The 18,496-nt window shown below is 44.8% G+C and overlaps 1 protein-coding gene across 5 annotated transcripts in view; it reads left to right on the forward strand.

The window, feature by feature from the left end:
- Positions 1 to 1,585: 1,585 nt before the first annotated feature.
- The window catches only part of LOC122543205 (NACHT, LRR and PYD domains-containing protein 3-like), a 65,106-nt gene continuing 48,195 nt past the window's right edge, over positions 1,586 to 18,496 (forward strand). For 2 of the 5 annotated variants that reach the window (XM_043681652.2, XM_043681655.2), the window contains exons 1-3: positions 1,588 to 1,765; positions 9,328 to 9,410; positions 15,481 to 15,571. The gene's annotated coding sequence lies outside the window, so the exon portion shown is untranslated. Of the gene's footprint in view, positions 1,766 to 9,327; positions 9,411 to 15,480; positions 15,572 to 15,964; positions 15,984 to 18,496 lie in introns of those variants that run through there. The other 3 variants (XM_087984420.1, XM_087984418.1, XM_043681657.2) reach the window with 3 other exon arrangements.

Genomic DNA, 18,496 nt, shown 5'->3' on the forward strand with positions numbered 1-18,496 from the left:
AGACAGTACAAAGAGATCTGGGTGTTCTTGTACACCAGTCAATGAAGGTAAGCATGCAGGTACAGCAGGTAGTGAAGAAGGCTAATAGCATGCTGGCCTTCATAACAAGAGGGATTGAGTATAGAAGCAAAGAGGTTCTTCTGCAGCTGTACAGGGCCCTGGTGAGACCACACCTGGAGTATTGTGTGCAGTTCTGGTCTCCAAATTTGAGGAAAGACATTCTGGCTATTGAAGGAGTGCAGTGTAGGTTCATGAGGTCAATTCCTGGAATGGCAGGACTACCTTACACTGAAAGACTGGAGCGACTGGGCTTGTATACCATTGAGTTTAGAAGACTGAGAGGGGATCTGATTGAGACATGTAAGATTATGAAAGGATTGGACACTCTGGAGGCAGGAAACATGTTTCCGTTGATGGGTGAGTGCCGAACCAGAGGACACAGTTTAAAAATATGGGGTAGACCATTTAGGACAGAGATGAGGAGAAACTTCTTCACCCAGAGAGTGATGGCTGTGTGGAATGCTCTGTCCCAGAGGGCAGTGGAGGCCCAGTCTCTGGATTCATTTAAGAAAGAGTTGGATAGAGTTCTCAAGGATAGTGGAATCAAGGGTTATGGAGATAAGGCAAGAACAGGATACTCATTAAGGATGATCAGCCATGATCATATTGAATGGTGGTGCAGGATCGAAGGGCAGAATGGCCTACTCCAGCACCTATTGTCTATTGTTTTCCTCCTGGAATTGAGACAGAGGAAGTTACAAAGAAAAATGAAAGTGGGGGCACAGCTATTGCTTTTGGTGCAGTTGGGTAGGTGGCCCTGAGCAAATGAATAGGTAGCACAGTGGGAATATTGAATTACCAGTATCAAGGATGAAAGTGAGATAGGAAAAAGTTTTCAGACAATAGTTGGTTCATTGCCACAAAGGCTGTGGAGGCTGGGTATATTTAAGACAAGAAATAGATAGAATGGAGTTGAGAAACCTATCAGCCATGGTTGAATGGCAGAGCAGACTCAATGGGCCAAATGGCTGAATTCCTGCTTCTATATCTTACGGTTTTATGGCCAGAATAGTAGAGCATGAGCCTTATGGTAATTAGCAGTGATGAAATGAGTGTTAGATGTGATGGTGGGAAATAGACCTTGCTCCCACATTGCTGTACATTCCTCCGGGCTTGGACTGGGGTGTACAAGTCAAAAATGAAGGAGCGTCGCTCCGAAAGCTAGTGTGCTTCCAATTAAACCTGTTGGACTATAACCTGGTGTTGTGTGATTTTTAACTTTGTTCCTCCAGACAGCTGAGATATCAGTGATTCTGACTGGCATGGTCTGCACTGGCGGTCTTCGGGGAAGAGGGCATTTCACCTCTCTAACCTGCTGCAGAAACGCCATAGGTCCCTTTCCTGCCCTCTTGTAGGAGGGGGCAAAGGTCAGGAACCTGCGCGGGGGAGCTCCCGGCTCAATCCCGGGATTGGGCGGGGCGGGGCGGGGCCGCTGAAGGTCACGAGGACAAGGAGCTCGCCTGTCTATTGGACGCAGCGGATTGATAGATACCTGCGCCAATGGCCGTGTCCGCGCATGCGCCGCTCCACCCCGAGCGGAATACGGAAGGAAGGCTGGAGGCTCCCAACTGGAGCCAAAAAGCAGAAGTTTCTGGATAAATTCCGGACGGGCTGGCAGCATTCCGGTGGGGAAGAAGACAGCAGAGTGAACGTTTGAGTCCAGTGACGCTTGTTCAGGCCTGTTGCGCTCTCCCCTGTGTTGACGGTGAGGCAATCCATTTCCTGTTACAGTGGTGTCACTCTCCTGTTGCTGACCGACTGGTCCCTGAAGTTAATCGATAATGTTGAAGGGGAAGGAGTGCATTTCTGCCTCGGCGCAAAGTGACAAAACTGGCAAAAGTGAAAGAGGGAGCTGCTCCGACCTGTCCCAATCAACTGGCTTCAGGGGCCAACTTTCCTTGCATGCCAGGCTTCCTGATATTTCTCAAATGTACCCATTTCCTCTTGAAATACTGTCTGTGCTCTCGCCTCTACAACTCTTCCTGCACCACAGATATTCACAACTCTATTCACAAGCCTATGGGGACGATGTCCCCAGGTTAGATTAGATTAGATTCCCTACAGTGTGGAAACAGGCCCTTCAGCCCAACAAGTCCACACCAACCCTCCAAAGAGCAGTCCATTCCCCAACATTCACCCCTGACTAATGCACTTAACACTACGGGCAATTTAGCATGACCCATTCACCTTACCCGCACATCTTTGGATTGTGGAAGGAAACGGGAGCACCTGGAGGAAACCCACGCAGATGCTGGGAGAATGTGCAATCTCCACACAGATGGCCCAAGGTGCTGGGGCCACCGGGCCACCGTGCTGCCCTGAGAATCCTCCACAAGTGGAAGTACTTCTCAACATCTACCTTGGCAAGCCCCCTCTGATTTTTGTAGGTTGCAATAAGTTTGCCGCTCACTTTATTAAACTGTAATGAATTAAAGACCCAAACCGTTAAGCCGCTCTTGTACAACCACACGATACAGGAGCAGAAGGGGGCAACTCAGCCCATCATGTCTGCCAATGCCATTCAATGAAATCAGGTAGTTCAAAATGAAACTCTGTGCTTAATACATTTAGTAATGACTTATTGGTTCAAGATGGATTACTCATCCCATCTTTCAATGGGGTGAGTAACTATTATGCAAAGTAATAGCAAGAATTACTGGTGAGACTCCGTAAGTACTTTTCTGTAAGGCAGAGTCATCTGTGACCACGAATTCTAGTCCTTTGGGTTATTGATGCAGACAGTGCCACTGGTGGTGCAGAACCACAGGGTAGTAGCCAGTTTATGACTGAGAGTATCTGATGTGTTATGAAGTTGGAGTAGGATATGGTATCAATAGTGTGAGCATCACAAGTCCCAGTCGTGGTGAGACAGTCCTTTGTAGGTGGTTGCATGAGCTGGATAAAAATATGCTGGTGGCAACATAAATGGATTGATTGTAGATGCTTGTTGACTTTTCACACACAGACTAACTGCCACAAATCTACCCGATGACATACTTTGCCAAAAAAATGGGCAAATTCAGCCCATTATTTCTGTCTAATCTTTCCATTATTATATTGGTTAGAGATCATCAGAATCTGGAAATGTCTGACACCCCAGTGGCTGGGGTTTCAAACAAGGGAGAAGATACTGCAGCGTCATTAATGAGAAAGGAGACAGGTAGTTTCACAAAACGTTTGGAAGTATGTTTTTTTCCCTAATCAAGGTTAGATTTTGTAACGTTGTTTGCAGGAAAAGATGTTTTAGTCAATGAAAGAAGTCGTCGCTTGGTAAATAAAAATGAAGTACAAAATGAAAGTCATGCACTGACAAATCAGTGACTTGAATGTTGTCTAAAAACGTTCAAGTCGTTCAAAATATATTTGACATGTCAGAGGTATGAGACACTTTATTTGGTATGTGTATATATAGAACTTGGACAGTATTATGCAGCTCAGTAATATATAGGGGTTCCAGGAGCCGTCTATACTTAGAAACCACAAAGCTGCTTTATATACTGTTTTCAAAGGGAATATAACATCCTGTGGCAATGCATAGGCATGTATTAAAACATAAATTGACATCAAACCACAACCAGAGGAGTAAACAGAGGTGGGGTTCCATTTTAGATTGTGATATTTTGGCAAGTTTCATGCCACGTGTCCTGTCATGAATTGTTGTTACTTTACTCGGATTGAAAATGTGTTGCTGGAAAAGCGCAGCAGGTCAGGCAGCATCCAAGGAGCAGGAGAATCGACTTTTCGGGCATGCTCATGCCCGAAACGTCGATTCTCCTACCTTGGATGCTGCCTGACCTGCTGCGCTTTTCAAGCAACACATTTTCAGCTCTGATCTCCAGCATCTGCAGTCCTCCCTTTCCCCTCGAAGACTTTACTCAGATTGTCTTCTGCTCATCATTTCGTCAGTTACGTGACTGACTGACTACTTTCTCTTCCTGCATGTGCAATCCTGAGGCAGGAGAGGAGAAATTCCTGCCGCTGCTTGGACCTTCTGCTTTACAAGTTGCTGGCACTATATTTGAAACCCAGCTGTGTGACACTTCAGATCCTGCATCTCTGAACTATTTCACTCACTGACCTTGTAAGAAACTGAAATATCTCCACCAGTGAAGCTGGCTCCCCACTGTGCAATGGAAGCTGGAGGTCCTGACAATGGAGTGGGAGAAAAGATTGTCAATGCCTACTCAGCTGATACACCAGAGGAAGCTGAGGCACCAAACACAGCTGACCTGGCCAGAGTTAGCTGCCCAGGGCAGTGCATTCTCCAATGCCTGATGTCTTGAGTTAAGTGTGTGGTGTTGGAAAAGCACAGCAGGTCAGGCAGCTTCCAAGGAACAGGAGAGTCAACGTTTCCGCATAAGCTCTTCATCAGGATTCCCAAAACATCTGTTCTCCTGCTCCTTGGATGCTGCCTGATTTGCTGTACTTTTCCAGCAACACATTCTCTACTCTCTTCTCCAGCATCTGTCATCCTCACTTACTTCAAAGTTTGATGTAACACATAGCAGTGTTGGAGAGCCATCAATGATCTTCTGCTCTTCACAAGAGTGTGTGCCACAATCTTCTCTCTGCCACCTCACACTCATTCTAACTTTGCTGCTGCACACAGACCTCACCAATGCTCACCTATTATTGACCTAACTATTCCAAGGAGCTGCTCCACTCATCAGCTTTCACCCACTTCTGCCTCCCTGACTATTCACCCTTCCTGATGTTTTTGCTAAAACACTATGCAATCCACAGAGACTGGCAGTCTGTAAGTGCAAAGTGTGTGCTAAGAAATGGAGCTAAAGGCCATAGAATGCAAGCTGTGTTGATGTCTGAGATCACTGTACTTCGTTGTGTGCAAAGTGACATGGTTGGAGTTTGGAAGTCAAGTTGTCCCTGAGCTCCAAATTGTTGTCCTGAAGGGCTGAATTATGTTCTGTGTTGGTCTAGATCAGCCCTGATGATGAGTCTGGTAGTTTGCCAGTAGAGACTTCAGTGAACGAAGGATAAAGAGGGATCCTGCTTCTGGAGCATGCAAGGCTATGTTGGTAAAGGTGCATTAAAATAGAGCTCTTCATCAGCTAACTGATGAGACACTGTATTTTCTCTGGAGAGTGGTGGAGAATTGAGTTTTCAAGAAATGAGGCTGGGGTGGGGGTTAGGATATAATTAAGTGCCAATACAAGAACATTCATCTTACTCATTAGTGAGATCCCAAACTCACCATTGACTCATTCGTGGGAGATCAGAAATCTTTTCTGAGTCAAGAATCGGATTTTCTTTTTCATTCATGCTCTGTTTAACCTCTTCATATTTCCACTCAGGGAAGTTTTCCTTGAGTGCCTGAGATCCACACAACTTTAGAGGGTAAAGAAATGTCAGCAAAATCTGCTTTTGTTAAATTCGTTTGGACAGACTTGAGCAAACAAATGGGTGACAGGTCAGTTATCAATTGGATTTTGCATTCCAGCAGTTGAAGTTGAGAAGGAATAAGATAAGGCAAATCAGATGAACAAAAATGTTTTTTGGGGTAGATTTATAAAAAAGGTTGTTTTAATTCTCTTCCATGATGATAAAAGAGACAATATTGGTGGAACAGCCTATGTTGTGGATCTATTGCTGCCTCTTTTAATAGCATTGTTGAGTGGAGATTGTCCACAAGGACATCTGGCACCCTGTCTTCTCAGAATATTGTGTTGTTTCCTCTTCAAAGGTGGAAGATGAACTGAGTGGGAGTCGCTGGCCTCCTTATAATCACTTGCCTGGACAAGAGAAAGGAGGCAAATTTAGTTGTGAAAATCAGCAAAATTTGGTTCAGAGTTGGCAGTGACAGTTGAGAGAGCATTGGAGCACAGCAAAATGGAGCTCACTCTGGTTGCTGGTGGAGGTCTTGGCGCCCTCGTGAACAATTGTCCTGCTCCAGACAACAGCAGTGTGTTCTCCTCTCGCATTGCGAGGAGGCTATCCTCTGCCAGCTTGCATAATCTCTCATAATCAAGTGGATACTGTGTCATTGTAGGAGAGAAAGGGAGGCACTGAGTATGATGGAACAGGATAGGAGAACACTTAGTGGTGATACCAAAGGTTGTATGGTGTTCCCAGTAACTGAACAGAAATACCTAAGGTAAGAAGAGGGTGAGGTGAGTGAGAGCCATTCATGCAATAGTAAAGGTTGTAGCCCATGAGCAGTGGGAGAGTTAGTGGGTGTTGGTGGTCTTGTGTGTATTAAACACAAAGTAGTGAACGTCTTCTTGCAGAAGCGAGAAGATGATTAAAGTACCCAAAAAGGGATCGTGCTGTAAGGTTGAGTGAAATAGGAGTTGATGGGAAGGGTGAGGGCAGTAACAAATTAAAAATGCTATATATGAATGCACGAAGCATTAGAAATAAGATGGATGAGCTTGAGGCTGTTTTGGAAATTGACAGATATAATATTGTGGGGACAACTGAGACGTGGCTTCAAGTGGACAGGGCCTGGGAAATGAATATTCAAGGCTATAAGTACTATCGTAAGGACAGACTGAGGGGGTGAGGTGGCCATGTTGGTAAGGGAGATATTCAGTCCCTTGCGCGGGGGGAATCTAGAATCGGGGGTTGTAGAGTCAGTTTGGATGGAGCTGAGAAATTCTAAGGGTAAAAAGACCCTCTTGGGAATTATCTACAGGCCCCCAAACAGTAGTCTGGATGTCGGATGTAAGTTGAATCAGGAGCTGAAATTGGCCTGTCGCAAAGATGTTACTGCAGTTGTTATGGGGGATTTCAACATGCAGGTAGACTGGGAGAATCAGGATGGTACTAGACCTCAAGAAAGAGACTTTGTGGAGTGTTTCCGAGATGAATTCTTAGAACAGCTGGTGCTGGAGCCTACCAGGGAGAAGGCAATTCTGGATCTGGTATTGTGTAACGGACCAGAATTGATCAGAGACCTCGAAGTGAAGGAGCCATTGGGAAGTAGTGACCATAATGCAATAAGCTTCAATCTGCAATTTGAGAGGGAGAGGGTACAATTGGAAGTGGCAATATTTCTGTTGAATAAAGGGAATTATGGAGCTATGAGGGAGGAACTGGCCAAAGTACAATGGTGCAATACCTTAGCAGGGATGACAGTGGAGGAACAATGGCAGATATTTCTGTGTATAATGCAGAAGATGCAGGATCAGTTCATTCCAAAAAGCAAGAAAGATCCTAGGAGGAGGCAGGGGTGGCTGTGGCTGACGAGGGAAGTTAAGAAACATATAAAGTTAAGAGAAAAAGTATAACATAGCAAAGATAAGTGAGTAAACCGAGGACTTTTAAAGAACAACAAAGGATTACTAAGAAGGAAATATGCAGAGGAAAAATGAGGTACGAAGGTAAACTGGCCAAAAATATAAAGGAGGATAGTAAAAGCTTTTTTAGTATGTGAAAGGCAGAAAAATGGTTAAGACTAAAATTGGGCCCTTGAAGATAGTAACAGGAGAATATATTACTGGGAACAAAGAAATGACAGAACAATTGAATTGGTACTTCAGATCGGTGTTCACTGGGGAAGACACAAGCAATCTCCCTGAGGTAACAGTGGCTGAAGGACCTGAACTGAAGGGAATTTATATTTGCCAGGAATTGGTGTTGGAGACACTGTTAGGTCTGAAGGTTGATAAGTCCCCCGGGGCCCTATGGTCTACATCCCAGGGTACTGAAGAAGGTGGCTCGAGAAATCGTGGATGCATTGGTGATTATTTTCCAGAGTTCGATAGATTTGGGATCAGTTCCTGCTGATTGGAGGGTGGCTAATGTTGTACCACTTTTTAAGAAAGGTGGGAGAGAGAAAGCAGGAAATTATAGACCAGTTAGTCTGACCTCAGTGGTGGGAAGATGTTGGAGTCTATTATAAAGGATGAAATTACGCCACATCTGGATAGTAGTAACAGGATAGGTCACAGTCAGCATGGATTTATGAAGGGGAAATCATGCTTGACTAATCTTCTGGAATTTTTTGAGAATGTAACTCTGAAGATGGACAAGGGAGATCCAGTAGATATAGTGTACCTGGACTTTCAGAAAGCTTTTGATAAAGTCCCACATAGGAGGTTAGTGAGCCAAATTAGTGCGCATGGTACTGGGGGCAAAGTACTAACTTTGATTGAAAGTTGGTTGGCTGACAGGAAGTAGTGATAAACGGCTCCATTTTGGAATGGCAGGCAGTGACCAGTGGGGTACCGCAGGGATCAGTGCTGGGACCCCAGCTTTTTACAATATATATTCATGATCATATAGAAGATGGTATTAGTAATAACATTAGCAAATTTGCTGATGATACTAAGCTGGGTGGCAGGGTGAAATGTGAGGCGGATATTAGGAGATTACAGGGTGACCTGGACAGATTAGGTGAGTGGTCTGATGCAGTTTAATGTGGATAAATGTATGGTTATCCACTTTGGTGGCAAGAACAGGAAGGCAGATTACTACCTAAATGGAGGAGAAAATGAGGTCTGCAGATGCTGGAGATCAGAGCTGAAAATGCGTTGCTGGAAAAGCGCAGCAGGTCAGGCAGCATCCAGGGAACAGCAGAATCGACATTTCGGGCATAAGCCCTTCTTCAGGAATGAGGAAGGTTTGTCCAGCAGGCTAAGATAAAAGGTAGGGAGGAGGGACTTGGGGGAGGGGCATCGGAAATGTGATAGGTGGAAAGAGGTCAAGGTGAGGGTGATGGGTCAGACTGGGGTGGGGGCGGAGAGGTCAGGAAGAAGATTGCAGGTTAGGAAGGCGGTGCTGAGTTCGATGGATTTGACTGAGACAAGGTGGGGGGAGGGGAAATGAGGAAACTGGTGAAATCAGTTCATTCCTCGTGGTTGGAGGGTTCCTAGGCGGAAGATGAGGCGCTCTTCCTCTAACCGTCGTGTTGCTATGGTCTGGCGATGGAGGAGTCCAAGGACCTGCATGTCCTTGGTGGAGTGGGAGGGGGAATTGAAATGTTGAGCCACAGGGTGGTTGGGTTGGTTGGTCCGGGTGTCCCAGAGGTGTTCTCTGAAACGCTCCGCAAGCCGGCGGCCTGTCTCCCCAATATAGAGTGCGCACACATCGGATGCAGAGGATGCAACAGATGATGTTTGTGGAGGTGCAGGTGAATCTGTGGCGGATATGGAAGTTTCCTTTGGGGCCTTGGAGGGAGGTGAGGGGGGAGGTGTGGGCGATGGCAGATCAACTGCAATGAATCTCCATGACGATGCACTTTGCCAAAAAATGGGAAAATTTAGGTTATCATTTTGATCTAATCCTCGTATTAATATTGATTTACAGATGATCAGAATCTGGGAATGTGACAACCGAATGGCAGATTATTCAAGCAGCAAAGAAGATAGAACAGCTTCAGGAATGAGAAAGTATGCTTCCCCCCCCCCCCACCCCCCGAATAAGTGTCTGATTTTGTCACATTATTAGCATGAAGAGGAATTCTAATGTAATGAAAAGTGAAATCACTTAGTAAAGAAAAATTGAAACGATTTGGAGTTGGGGGCAAAGTGTAGGTCTCAAAGTTTGCAGGTGACACTAAGATGCATGATAGAGCAAAGTGTGAAGACGGAATCCAATAGGTAAGTGGGCAAGGATCTGGCAGATGGAGTACAATGTTGGTAAATCCATATTGGTGGGAATAACAGCAAAGTGGGCTATTTAAATGGTGAAAAATTGCAGAATGGTGCTGTAGAGAAGGCATCAGACAGGAAATTAGAGATGCGTGCAGCAAGGCTACAGCAGGTATTAGGTGACTTTAATCTGCATGTTGATTGGACTAACAAAACTAGTTGCAATGCGATGGAAGAGGATTTCTTGGAACATATGAGGGATTGTTTCCTCAACCAGTATGTTAAGGATCCAACTAGAGACTAGGCCATCGTAGATGGGGTATTGTGAAATGAGAGAATTAATTAACAACCTTATGGGTGTGAAATCCTTGGGGAAGAGTGACCACAGTATGATAGAATTCTTTATTCAGATGAAGAGTGACGCAGTTAAATTTGAGATGAGGATCCTGAAATTAAAGCTAACTTGGGCACGAGACATGCATTGGCTAGGATAAACAAACCAAGGATACCTTCACGGGTTGATGATGAATAGGAAATGGCAGACATTTAAGGAACGTGTAGATGAACTTCAGCAATTGTACATCGTGTCTGGTGTAAGAGCAAAACAGGGAAGGTGGCTCAACCATGTCTGATAAGCGAAAATCAGTGATAGTGTTAAAGCCAAAGAGAATTCATCTAAATTGGCCTGAAAAAGCAAACCTGACGACTAGGACAAATTTAAAATTCAACAAGGGGTTTAAGAAGGGGAAAAGAAAATACAAAGTAAGTTTGCAGAAAATGTTTAAAAACTGACTGCAAAAGCTTGTACTGATTTGTGAAGACAAGACGATTGGTGAGAACAAGCTCTTAAAGTTAGAATCATGGAAATTCATGATGGACAACTAAGAGACGGCTGGCCAGTTGAACAAATACTTTGGATCTGCTTTCACCAAGGAGAACACAAATAACCTTCCTGAAATGCCAGGGGACAGTGTGTCAAGCATGAGGGAGGAACTGAAGGAAATCCTTATCAGTGAGGTATTGGGGAAAATTGGTGGAATTAAAATCCATTTTGTCCTAAGGCCTGATGCTATGTATCCCTGAGTACTTACGCCAGTGGCCCCAGAAATAGTGAATGCATTGGTGATCATTTTACAGCATTCTATAGACTCTGGAAGAGTTTCAATGGACTGAAGAGTGGCTAATGTAACCCCACTTTTGTGAAAAAGGAGGGAGAGGGAAGTGAGGAATTACAGACCGGTTAGCCTGACATCGGTGGTGGGGATGATGCTCAAGTCAGTTATTTAAGGATGTAATAACTGAGCATTGAGAAAGCAGTGACAGGTTCGGTCTAAGTCAGCAAGGATTCATGAAAAGGGAATCGTGCTTGACAAATCTTCTGAGGATGTGACCAGTGGAGTGAATCTCTAGACAAGGGTGAATCAGTGGATGTTGTAGTATCTGGGCTTTGAAAAGGCTTTCAACAAGCTTCCACGCAAGGTTAGTAAACAAAATTGAATCCCTCATGGTGTCTGAGGGATTGTATTGATGTTGATAGAGAACTGTCTTCACCTATCTCCACCACCTCCCTGACCCTGCCACCCTCTTTATCTGCAGCTGCCCCCACACCCACCCCCAGTCCTGAAGAGAGGTTACACCTGAAACATAGACATCTCCTCCACCTCCTGATCCGGCCTGGCTGTGTTCTTCCAGCCTCCTGCCTTTCTATTTGGAATGCAGCATCTGCAGTTTTTTTTGTTTCTGATCGAGAACTAGTTGGCAGAGTTCAGTGCTTGGATCCCAGCTGTTCACTATGCGTTAACAATTTGGACGAAGGAATTGAATGCAGCCTTTCCAAATTTGCCAATGATACTAAGCTGGGTGGCAGGGCCTCCAGTGAGGAGGATGGCAAGAGGCTGCAGGGTGACTTTGGCAGGCTGTTCAAGCGGGCAAATACTTGGCAGATGTAATATAATGTGGATAAATGTGAGGTTATGCACTTTGGTTGCATGAAGAGGAAGGCTGATTTACTAGTTGAATGGTGGCAGTTTAGGAAAAGGTGAGGTGCAACCAGACCTGGGTGTCATGGTGAAATAATCGCTGAAGGTTAGCATGTGGGTGAAGCAGACAGTGAGGAAAGGTAACGACATGCTGGCCCTCCTAGCAAGAGGGTCTGAGTATTGGAGTAGGGATGTTTTACTGAAGTTATACAGAGCTTTGGTGAGGCCATACCTTGAGTATTGTGTGCAGTTCTGGTCTCCTAATCTGAGGAAAAACATTCTTGCTGTTGAGGGAGCAAGTGAATGTTCACCAGACTTAGTTCCAGGATGACAGGACTGACAGATGAACAAAGACTGGATCAATTGAGCCTGTCCTCAATGGAATTTGTAAGAATGAGGTCTATCTGATATAAACATTTATAATGGTGGAACCCGGCACGGTGGCACAGTGGTTAGCACTGTTGCCTCACAGCACCGGAGACCCGGGTTCAATTCCCGCCTCAGGCGACTGACTGTGTGGAGTTTGCACGTTCTCCCCGTGGCTGCGTGGCTTTCCTCCGGGTGCTCCGGTTTCCTCCCACAACACCAAAGATGTGCAGGGTCAGGTGAATTGGCCATACTAAATTGCCTGTAGTGTTAGGTAAGGGGTAAATGTAGGGGTATGGGTGGGTTTCGCTTCGGCGGGTCGGTGTGGACTTGTTGGGCCGAAGGGCCTGTTTCCACACCTTAATCTAATCTAATAATTCTGATGGACCTAGACAGGCTGGATGTAGAACATTAAAGTACAGCACAGAACAGGCCCTTAGGCCCATGATGTTGTGCCGAGACTTTATCCTAATGTAAAATATAGTAACTTAACCGATGCAGCCTTCGACTCATTGCTGTCCATGTGCATGTCCAGCAGTCGCTTAAATGTCGCCAATGACTTTGTTTCCATCACTTCAGCTGGCAACGCATTCCATGCATTCGCAACTCTCTGCGTAAAGAACCTACCTTCCTCCTAATATCTTCAAACTATGACTTCTCGTACCAGTCAATCCTGCCCTGGTGAAAAGTCTCTGCCTATTGACTCGATCTATTCCTCTCATTATTTTGTATACCTTGATCAGGTCTCCTCTCTTCCTCCTCCTCTCCAGAAAGAAAAGTCTGAGCTTATTCAACCTTTCTTCATAAGGCCAGCCCTCCAGTCCAGGCAGCATCCTGGTAAACCTTCTTTGCACCCTCTCCACATCCTCTATCTTTCCTAAAATAGGGCGATCAGAACTGGACACAATATTCCAAGTGTGGCCTCACCGGGACTTGTAGAGCTGCAGCAAAACCTCATGGCTCTTAAACTTGATACCCCTGTTGATGAAAGCCAAAAATGTTCCCATTTTGAGAAATTCCAGATCTATGAATAAGGGTAAGCCATTCAGGACTGAGACAAGAAAAAAATTACTTCAATCAGCGTTGTGAACTTGTGAAATTCTCTCCCACAGAACACTGTTGGGCCCAGTTCATTAGATAAATTCAAAAGGGATCTGAATGTGGCCTTTGTGGTTAAAGGGCTGAAGTGGTATGTAGAGAGTAGGAGTGGGAAACTGAAATTGTTTGATCAGCAATGATCATATTGAATGGTGGTGCAGGCTCGAAGAGCCGAATGGTCTAGTCCTGCACCTATGTTCTATGTTTCCCTACTGTCAGACCTGCAGTTTTTCTCCCACCTTTTTTGTTTCTCTTGTACAGTATTGGCCAAAACCATGAAGTTAATATCATAACCGTTGGAAAATCTCACCTGAGTCAATGTTTCTGGTTCCGTGACCCTTCAGTGGTCCACTGGACCATTGGACCCAAAGCATTCGCTCTGATTATTCTGCAGCACATCTGGCAGCATGTAATGAGATAGCGATAGGTTCAATCACTGGCCAAAATTGGCAAATGTAAGTATAATGTTGAAAAATGTGAATCTGAACATTTTGGAAAGGGGAATAAAAGAACTGAAACCAAAAAATTTAAATGGGGAGAAACTGCAGAAAGCTGCAACACCAAAGGACTTGAGGCGACTTGTGCACAAAATGCATAGTCTCAAAATAAAAAAGCTCCAGTTTCTCACAGAAATGAGGAGGAATTTATTCCCTTGGAGTGTTGCAAGGCTTCAGAACTCTTTGGCACAGAGAGCTGTGGCAGCAGAGTCCTTGTGTAGATTAGATTAGATTCCCTACAGTGTGGAAACAGGCCCTTGGGTCCAACAAGCTCACACCGACCCTTCGAAGAATAACCCAACCAGACCCATTTCCCTCTGAATGATGCACTTCACACTATGGGCAATTTAGCATGACCAATCCACCTAACCTGCACATCTTTTGGACTGTGAGGAAACCAGAGCACCCGGAGGAAACCCACGCAGAGACTGGGAGAATGTGCAAACTCCACACACAGTCACCCGAGCTAGAATCGAACCTGGGTCCCTGGTGCTGAGGCAGCAGTGCTAACCACTGAGCCACCGTGCTGACGCAAAGGATATGGGGAGAAAGAAGGAACAGAGTATTGAATTGGATGCTCGGCCACAATCCTCTTGAACGAATGACCTCTTCTTGTTCATATTTAGGGCCACGATAAATTCTAAATCAGCTGGGGAATTGAGTTGTGGTAGTGAAGGCAGGAAACTGCATGTGCGGAATGTCAAATCAGCCATGATCCTATTGAATGGCATAGCAACCTCTGAGCCAAATGGTCTACTCCTGTTCCTATTTATGGTCTGTGGGGTGCTGGCCTGTGGAGGAAGACCGGCTCAGGTGAAAATCTGTTCAGTGGAGTTATGACACATTAGTGTGGATCTCATGGAAAGCCATAAAATCCTAACAGGATGAAACAGTATGCACAGGAAGGGTGTTCCCATTGACTAGGCAATCCTATTCCAGGAGTCCAAGTCCAAGGTTACAGTGCAGGCCATTTAGGACTGGGATGAGGAGCATTTCCTTGCTCAGAAGTGACGCTGTGGAATTCTGACAAAGTTGTTGAAGCCAATACATTGAATGTTGTCAAGAAGGAGTTGAGTTCTTGGGCTAAAGGGATGAAAGGGTATGGGGAGAAAGAGGGAACAGAGTTGGATGCTCAGCCGCAACCATCTTGAACGACTGACCTCTTCCTGTTCCTATGCCGATATTCTATGTTTCTGTTAGGTTAGAAATAACCAGAATGTATCTGTATAGCAGGAACTGAGGACTGCACAGTGATGATTCAGTGAAATAAATTCTTACCCCTTGGAATAATTGCCACTGAGGGGAATTAAAATGATCTCTAGAGGACTGTAACATGTTTCATAATGCATACAGAAGTTCTAAAAAAAACTTTTTTTAATAAAAAAATACACTAAAACTGAGTGCATAATGGATTTAGTAATGACTTATTGGTTCAAGACTATTTCCTATAAATGGGATGAGTAACTATGATAAATAAAAATAGAAAATACAGGTGACATTCAGCATGAAGCATGTGAAATTCTAGTCCATTCCATCAGTTTTGTAGAGTTTGGGTTTGGGTTCCTGTGTCTGTGCCATTTACTGGGTTCTAGTGGTGCAGGGCCACAGGGTAACACACAATTCCTGACTAAGAGCATTTGAAGTGTTGTGGATCTAAAGTGTGTGTATAGTATCTGCAGTGTGAGCATCACAATGTCCTGGCTGTGGCGAGAACCTGCACCTCTGTTTCCCATCAGTAGCGTGAACTGTGTGGGAAGAGGCCGGTGGCAGCTAATATGAGCTGAACAGCAGACGATTGTGTGAGAAAAGTCAACATTGACCATGGTGCAGCAGCTGCCATGAGTATACCCCAGAAAGCACTTTGCCAAAAGATGGGAAAATTCAGTCCATTATTTCTGTCTAATTTTTCCATTGTTGTATTTATTACAGATAATCTGAATCTGGGATTCTATGACATGACAATGACTGAAGACTCAAACGGGGGGAAGATACTACAACTTCAGGAATGAGCAAGGGCAAGGTAGTTTTCCAAAATTCTTGGAAGCATATTTTTTCCCTGATCAGTGTCAGATTTTGTAACAATATTTGCAAGGAATCAGGTGTTAATCAATGAGAAAGGAAGTCTCTTGGTAAATAAAAGTAAAGTACAAAGTGGAAAAGTCATTCATTGACAAATCAAAATGACCGTTGAATGTTGTATCTGACAATGTACAAATCATTCAGAATATATTGGCACGAAACATGAGGCATGAAACATTTAATCGTGTGTGTGTGTCTCTCCTACATAAGGGGTCCAGCGCACATGTGTAAGAGGAACCGCAACGCTGCCCGTCTTGCTATTATCATAGGAATATCACATCCTGTGGCAATTTACACGAGCGTTTCAATGCATAAATTGACATCAAACCATAAACAGAGGAATGAACATGGAGGTAGGAACATGTTCCCCTTTTTAACTTGTGACATGTTGGGGCATTTCATGCCAAGTGTCCAGTCATGAATAGCAGTGAATTTTCTCCATTGTTATCTGTTCCACCCATCAGTAATGTAACCGACTTCTGTGTCTTCCTACTCATGCAATCATGAGTCAGGAGAAGTGATATTCTTGCTGCTGTTTGGTCCTTCTGGTAACAAGCTGCAGGCACTATACATACTGCATCTAGGAACGACTTCACTCACTGTCCTCACAGGAAGCTGAAATATCTCCTACAGTGAAGCTGGCTCCTCACTTTCCAGATCGAAGCTGCATGTCCTAAGGCTGGAGTGGGAGCAATGATGGCCAACCTCTAACCAGTACACATACCAGAAGAAGCTGAGACACCAGACCCAACTGGCCTGGCCATTGATAGCTGCTGAGAATAGAGCATTCTCTGAGGTCAGATGCACTCCATAGCAGTGCAGGAGAATCATAGAACAATACAGCACAGAACAGGCCCTTCAGCCCACGATGTTGTGCTGAACATTTGTCCTAGCTTAAGCACCCATCCATGTACCTATCCAATTGCCGCTTAAAGGTCACCAATGTGACTCTGCCATTCCCACAGGCAGTGCATTCCATGCCCCCACCACTCTCTGGGTAAAGAACCCACCCCTGACATCTCCCCTATACCTTCCACCCTTCACCTTAAATTTATGTCCCCTTGTAACACTCTGTTGCAAATAATCATCGATGATCCTCTGCTCTGCACAAGGGTGCGTGACACAATCTTCTCACTACCACCTCACACTTGTACTAAATCTGCTGCTGAGCATAGAGCGCACCAATGCTCACCTACTACTCTGGTTGCTGACGCAAGCCTCCTTTCCCTCACCTGAGCAGTTGCCCTGCTCCAGCAACTCCAGCAGTCTTCTGTTGGAGAGTAAGGGGGCTATCCTCTGCGAGCTTGCTGACAGTCTCGGCTTTGTTCTGCGAGACTTCCCTGCAGTGGGACCAAAGTAGGGACTAAGCATGAGGGAACAGGAAAGGAGTGGAGGTAGTGGAAACAAAAACAGAAGAAATTGTTGCATGAAGGTTTAATGATTTGGAGGATTGGGTGCGTGAGAGCTGTTAAATGGACGTGTTGGATGCAATAGTGAGTGTTACAGTACATGAGCAGTGCCAGAGTTAGTGGGTGCTAATCCTGTGTAAGTGAAAGTAGTAGAATCTAACCTTGCAGAACACAGAAGGTAATTAACTTCTTTTCCACAATGCAATGTGTCTCTCTTTCGTGTCTGCATAGCATGCCTTGAGTCCTTAAGTCCCAGCCCAGGATGGCTGAGCATGTCAAGTACTCTTGGCAGTCAGCGGTAAACTGCACTGCTTTGATCTTGAACACCCAAACCTCAGGGTCACTGTCGGAGAGACTGGGTGCGAGCTCCCCTTTGTGTCTTTCACTGGGTTCTAGTGGGAAAGGGTTTATAAGCTGTTAGATTGTTTTGGAACTTTTGGAGTGATAAAAGTTGAAACAGTGGCATTTTTAAAAGGATGAGAGTCAGACAACAGGCACCACGTAATCAGCGCAAGAGAGAGAGCGCAAGATAAAGAAACTGACATTGCTAACTGACACAGCAGTGAACCTGCACAGTTACTGCCTTTGCTGTTTTGAATTCATGTATCGCTGGCCATGGGAGTGCATCTGGGAAAAATTTAAGAAAAAGCAAAATTCATAACTGATCTTGGGAATCTGTTTGGGTGTGGTCACAGCACAGAAAGAGCTAAGTTAATAATTTTAAGTGTAGCCTTGCTGTATATCTACAATAGTGAGTAGAGTGGGTTCGTTCTTGATTATATGTTTTATTAAGATATGTCTCTTGATTTATGGCTTGTATTTCTAAGTTTAGTGTTAAGTTAGCCTGGACCAGTGTTTTGTAGATTGGTAGAAGTAAAACTAGCCTTTAGTAGAGTGGTATGCTCTTCCTATTAAATGTGCGAGTTTAGGGAGAGTTTACATGTTACTGAAGATTATATCTGCGATAAATGCCATTGGTTGCAAATCCTAATAGATCGGTTGGAGTGACACTTGGAGGCAATGAGGACTTTACAAGAGCAAGGGACTGTGATGGATGGCAGTTACAGGAAGGGGGAAAAGCCACGATCCAGTCACATAAATGGGTTAACTCCAGGAAAGGTTAGAGAGCTCGGTAGGTAATGTGGCCATCCCCATTTCAAACCAGTATGCCATTTAGAAAACGTAGGGGTGATTGGTTCTCAAGAATGTAGCATGAACAACCAAGTTTCTGGTGTCAAGACAGGCTCTAATGCAATGAGGAGTATGTCTGGTTTGAAGCGATTGATTGTGATAGGCAACTCTCTCGACAAAGGCACGGACATATGTTTCTGCGGCCAGCAGCGAAAAATCAGAATGGTGTGTTTCCTCCCTGCTGCCAGGATCAAAGATGCCCCCGAGATGGTGCAGAATGTACTGAAAGGGGAGAGGGACCAGCAGGAGGTCATTGCTTCCAATGT

Source organism: Chiloscyllium plagiosum, unplaced genomic scaffold (genome assembly GCF_037043375.1).
Source record: "Chiloscyllium plagiosum isolate Xiang-an unplaced genomic scaffold, Cpla_swu_hap1 HiC_scaffold_48, whole genome shotgun sequence".
NCBI lineage: Eukaryota > Metazoa > Chordata > Chondrichthyes > Orectolobiformes > Hemiscylliidae > Chiloscyllium > Chiloscyllium plagiosum.